Source organism: Harpia harpyja, unplaced genomic scaffold (genome assembly GCF_026419915.1).
Source record: "Harpia harpyja isolate bHarHar1 unplaced genomic scaffold, bHarHar1 primary haplotype scaffold_75, whole genome shotgun sequence".
Lineage (NCBI taxonomy): Eukaryota > Metazoa > Chordata > Aves > Accipitriformes > Accipitridae > Harpia > Harpia harpyja.
In genome coordinates this window covers 361,781-367,578 of record NW_026293419.1, presented here as the reverse complement: position 1 = coordinate 367,578, position 5,798 = coordinate 361,781, and the positions used below count along the sequence as shown (strand labels likewise).

The window sequence follows — 5,798 nt, the reverse complement described above, 5'->3', positions numbered from 1 at the left end:
AGGACGGAGTTGAGGAAACACATATTGCCCGAGTTGTGGAGTCCCGCTCCAGCTCTGCATCGTTGCTGCCAGTCCATGTAAATCTTCTCCGGGGGAAAGAGGATCCTTTGTGGCGGAGCCATTCCCTCAGCAACGACTGCAGGGCGACGACATTTGAAAAGAGATGAGACAATATTGTTGCACGGAAGCACATGTAAAAAAGTTGAGTTCTCTACAGGAGGACCCAGTACAACCAGCTGTGTCGTGCATTGTCTACGCGCTTTTTGAACACCTCCAGGGATGGTGACTCCACCACTTCCCTGGGCAGCCTGGTCCAATGCCTGACAACCCTTTCAGTAAAGAAATTTTTTCTAATATCCAAACTAAACCTCCCCTGGCGCAACTGGAGGCCGTTTCCTCTCCTCCTATCCCTAGTTACTTGAGAGTAGAGACCAGCGCCCACCTCGCTACACCCTCCTTTCAGGTCGTTGTAGAGAGCGATGAGGTCTCCCCTCAGCCTCCTCTTCTCCAGACTAAACCACCCCGGTTCCCTCAGCCGCTCCTCGGAAGTTCTCTAGACCCTTCTCCTTGTTCTCCAGACCCCTCACCACCTCGGTTGCCCTTCTCTGGACACGCTCCAGCACCTCAACGTCTTTCCCGTAGTGAGGGGCCCAAAACTGAAGCCAGGACTCGAGGTGTCACCTCACCAGTGCCCAGTACAGGGGGACAACCACCTCCCCGCTCCTGCTGGCCACACTATTTCTGAGACAGGCCAGGATGCCGTTGGCCTTCGTGGCCACCTGGGCACACTGCTGGCTCATATTCAGCCGGCTGTCAACCAGCACCCCCAGGTCTTCTTCTGCCGGGCAGCTTTCCGGCCACTCTTCCCCAAAGCTGTAGCATTCCAAGGGGTTGCCGTGACCAAAGTGCAGGACCCGGCACTTGGCCTTGTAGAACTTCATACGATTGGCCTCAGCCCATCGATCCAGCCTGTCCAGATCCCTCTGTAGAGCCTTCCCACCCTCCAGCAGATCAACCCATCCTCCCAACTTGGTGTCATCCACAAACTTGCTGAGGGAGCACTCGATCCCCTCGTCCAAATCATCGATAAAGCTATTGGAACCAGTCCCAATCCTGAGCCCTGGGGAACACCGCTTGCGACCCGCCTTTTCTCCTGCCTCCAGGGTTTGTCAGCTTTCCATCAGCCACAGCTTTGCCAGATTCCCGCTCGAGGTGGCTGGTGGCAGTTTTGTTCCTGCCCCGCTTGGCTTACGTAGTTTTGGGCTGTCCCCACTCGGGACATCTGGTATAACCCCTTGTTCCCGCTCGAAACATTGCCCCATGCCAGCTACCGTGAAGAAAATTAACTCTATCCCAGCCCAAACCAGCACACCTCCCCTGTAAACGAGAGGGTTTAGATGCCAGGACAAATGACAATTTGCCAGCTCGGCAGAGCACGGGTGCCCTGAGATGTCTCAGGAGAGGCAGGCTGGGCTAAAGCTTCTCTCCTCCTCCTCCTCTCCGGGTTCTGTGGTCCAGCGGAGCAGCTGGGACTTTTCTGCAAGGACACCCTGGGTCCCGCTGTGCTGTCCTGCAGGCAGCAGCACAAGCCAGGCATGACGCTGTCTGCTCAGCACGCTCTGGGTGTTCTCCATGGGAAGGACAGCATGGGACTGGGCTTGTTGTTCCAGCTTTATTAAAAAAACCCTAAATTTATTAAAATACAGCTGTTTTCCAGAGGAGGATTTCACTTCTTCAGGGCTTACCAGGGGCCAGCAGCACAGCGACTGCAGGCTCCATCCCGACGTTGGCATCTCTCTTATCGGGACGAAGATCTCCTCCGCTGCCGGAGTCCTGACGGAGAGTTCAGGGTCTTTCGCCAAGGGCGGGAGGGCCGCAAGAGAAGGCAGCGGAGCAGCCGTGACCCCCCCACTGCCTGCAGAGACCCCCAGGAGTCCCCTGCAGACCACGGCACCCTGCCCAGTCCCCGTCCCCTGCCCCACCAGCCCCTCCTCGCCGTCGCAGATATCCCGCAGCTCCGGTTCCTCGGGTGCCGTGCGGCAAGACCTTGCGGCCAAGGACTGTGGCCCACCGATGAACCTGATGGCCACCGCTGGCAAGGTGGCTCGAGTGTCCCGCAGGTACGGCAGGCTCTGCCGGAGGTCGTCTTCCACCCTCTTCTTGTTGGGCGCTAACGAGAAAGAGCACAAAGAACTGGTACGGACCCTCCCAAGTCGGCCGGACCAGTACCTCCTCCCAGTAACCCCTTCCCGCGGCGATCTCCGTCTCCCAGAAAGAGCTGGGACAGGTTCAGACAGCCGCAGGCAGCGGGGGCCCGGGGATGCTGAGACCCCTCTTTCATATTGCCAGGGCCCATATGAGTCACCATTTCCAAAGGGCCGTTTTTAAAGCCTAAAAACAAGGATTTGGGCCCTAAAACGGGGCTTTGGACCCTACAAATGGGTCTTTGGATGCTCATTATATGCCTTGGGCATTAAGGAAATGAGGCTTTGAGCCCTAAGTGAGGGGTTTGTACCTTAAAATGAGGGTTGGGAGCCTACAACTGAAGTCTTTCAACCCTAGAATCAAAGCTTTGGACCCTAAAAATGAGGCTTTGGGACCTAAGCATGAGGCTTTGAGCCCTAGAAGTGGGCTTTGGACCCTAAAAATGAGGGTTTGGAACCTAAGCATGAGGCTTTGAGCCCTAGAAGTGGGCTTTGGACCCTCCAAATGAGGGTTTGGACACTCCAGATGCAGCTTGGACCCTAAAAATGCCTGTCTGGATCCTAAAAAAGAGGCTTTGGACCCTGAAAATGAGACTATGCAAACTAACACTGAGCCTTTGCACCCTAAAAATGAAGGTTTTGGAAACTAAAATGAGGCTTTGGAAGGCAAAGCTAAGAGTTTGGAAAGTAAAAATGAGGCTTTGGACTGTATAAATTCGGATTTAGACTCTACAAATGAGGCTTTGGTCCTTCCAGATCAGACTTTGGGGCTTAAAAATGATGCTCTGGGCCCTTAAAATGAGTCTCTGAACCTTAAAAACGGACCTTGGAGCTAATAAATTAGTTTCTGTACTCCATATATGTGGGTCTGGACCTTAAAAATGACTGTTTGCACCCCCCAAAGTAGGCTTTGGTCTTTTAAATTGATGCTTTTTGCCCTAACATTGAGGCTCGCATTATAAAAATAAGGGTCTACACTTGCGAAACTCAGGGTTGAATTTTAAAAATGATGCTTTGTAAAGCACAAAATCGGATTTGCTCACCGTAGCTATCTCCATGGCAGGTTAAATTTCTCGCCGTCTATTGTGTTTTAGTTCCCTTCTCACGCAAACGGTGGTGACAAACAGTACCCAAAAGGCTCTGGTGCTCCCAAACGGCGGCTTGATGGTCTGCGTAACCCACCTCTAGCCGCATCTCAAGGAGTGTAGGAACGGCGTTACAAGTAAATAAGGCAGCGTCCTGCTTTAGGAAGAAAGCGTGTTGGATTTGAAACCCTCGGGTAGGACAGGAGGAGCATGTCTTCTTGGGTCAGCGATGAGCGTCGGCACGTATTATCTGATCCAGAGCCGATGTCTGTCGCCGCTTTAGCTCTGGAATTACTCTGAGACCCAGGAGGCTCCATTTTCCTTAGGCTGTCACCTAAGGGAGTCGAGATAAAGACAGTTTAACAAGCGCAGGGAATAAAAAAGGAAACCAACGGACGTGACAGCAACCACCGACCACCTCTCACCAGCAGGCAGACGCCCAGCCATCTTGGTGCGACGGCTGCCTTGGGAAGACTCCCCCAGTCCCGAATTTCTTGCTGAGCGTGACACTACGTGGAACGGACCGTGGTACCTCGTCGGTCAGCTTGGGGCAGCGGTCTCTGCTGTGTCCCCTCCCAGCCAGCTCGCTGGGGCAGCAGAGCGAGAAACGGAGAAGCCCTTGGTTCTGCATAAGCACCGCTCAGCAGTAGCTAAACATCGGTGCGCTGTCAACGCTCAAAATGGCACCGTGCAAGCTGCGATGACAAAAAAATGACCTGTATCCCAGCACAGAAACCCTTCTGTGCCCGCTCACGATTCCTATTCCTATGAGAAACCCATGAAAAATAGGGCATTTGACTTATCGGGGAGAAATGCAAACACGCTCCCGGTCTCTGGCTGGCATCTGGCTTTACTTGCATGACCTAGAAAGTACGCACAAGTCTACGCGGTTTCTTCTGCACCTTGGGAAAGGCGTCTCTTGCCTCGATTTCCAAGGAGAAACTCCCAAAAGCGGCACCACAGAGGTATTCCTAAACCTCGCTAACTGAGAGCAGGGTAGGGTGGCTCTGGGGGGGGGGGGGGGCTGTGCGGCTGGCTATGGGGCAGGCGGTGGGCTTTGGGGTGGGGGGGGGCTGCGGGGGGGTTACTGACGCTGTCCCATAGTGAATTACGGTGGTCGTGGGGCGACCGTTCAGCGTCCGGCCCCTCCTGGAGCGACTCCGGGCGGAGGGTACGTCAACGGTGAGCGCTGGGGGAGCTGCCCCACGGCGGGGGGGGGGGGGGGACACAAAACGACCCCGTTCTGCCCCACGGCTCTGTGGGGTCTCTTCTTCCCAGCCCCACGGCTCGACGGGGCCCGGCTCGTTCCCCCCCCCTCCCCCCCAGGTGGAAATGCGGAAAGCTTTGACGGATTTTGTGCAGAGGGAATTCGAAGCGCTGCGGGGCCAGGCCCGGGTCCTGCACGCCGCCTTGTAGCGCGTGGGGTGCCCTGCTGATGGAGGAACCCGCCCCACGGTGAGACGGCCGGCCCCACGGCGAGACGGCCAGCCCCATGGTGAGACGGCCCCCACGGCCGTCCCTGCAGCCTTACGGGACCCACGGATGGGACGGACTAACCCCACGCTGCAATGGCCGTGGGGCCTGGACGGACGGACAAACGAGCTGCCCCCCTCCCCCCCCCAGCTCCCCGTTCCTGTGCATGGTGCCAATAAAAATGGCTGAGCCTCGGGGATCTCCATACCTGGGTGACAACGGGGGGGTAAAAAGGGACCTGGGGGGGGGGAAATTGGGGTGCTGGGGGGGGGTCCCCGAGAGGGTGGGAGGTGGAGATGAGCGTGGCCTGATCCCACATGTTTATTGAAGCAGAGGCTGGTGTGTTTAGGGGGGGGAGGGGAGTTCCCCCACTGTGCACACCTGGGGAACCCCCCCCGGAAGGGGCAAAAGGGGGGGCTCGGACCCCCTGAAATGGGGTTCAGAGCCCCCCCGCACCCCCCACCCCCCCGGAGTGCTGCCACAGAGCAGGGCGTCCCCAAACACAGGGTAAGGGCCGGGGGGCTGGAAACACCTTGTCCAAGTTTTGCCCCCACTCCCTGAACTGGGATGGGGGGGGGGAAGGCGTGGCCCGGTGGGTGTGGCCGGGCATGGCCGAGTCATCACTCCTCCTTCTTGTCCCAGGGGCCATCATGGGATGCCGGGGGAGGGGGGGCAGTCAGAGGGGGTGTTAAGGGGTACGAAAGGGGGTTGGGGGGGGGTTGAAAGGGGGTTGGGGGGGGGGTCGTAGGGGGTTAGGGGTGCCCCCCCCCCTCCCTACCTGCAGGCGCGCGTGCTGGTCCAGAAGCCGGTCATACTCCCGCGTCAGCCCCTCGGCCTGGCACCGCATGGCCTGCACCTCGTTCTCCGCCTTCTCCAGAGCTGTTGGGGGGGGGTTGTCTGTGTCAGGGTCACCCCCAAATAAACCAGCAGCGCCCCCCCCACACACTGTAACGCCCCCCCACACCATAACGCCCCCCCACAGCCCTGCCCGTACTGCGTTTGCTGGCCGCCAGCTCCTCCTTCAGCTTCTCCACCT

The 5,798-nt window shown here is 57.5% G+C and overlaps 1 non-coding gene across 1 annotated transcript; it reads left to right on the top strand.

Moving 5' to 3' along the window:
- Positions 1-3,510: 3,510 nt before the first annotated feature.
- Positions 3,511-3,595, top strand: LOC128138633 (small nucleolar RNA SNORD45). The gene has a single exon (XR_008234100.1). It is a non-coding gene; the product is annotated as a small nucleolar RNA SNORD45 (small nucleolar RNA).
- Positions 3,596-5,798: the final 2,203 nt, after the last annotated feature.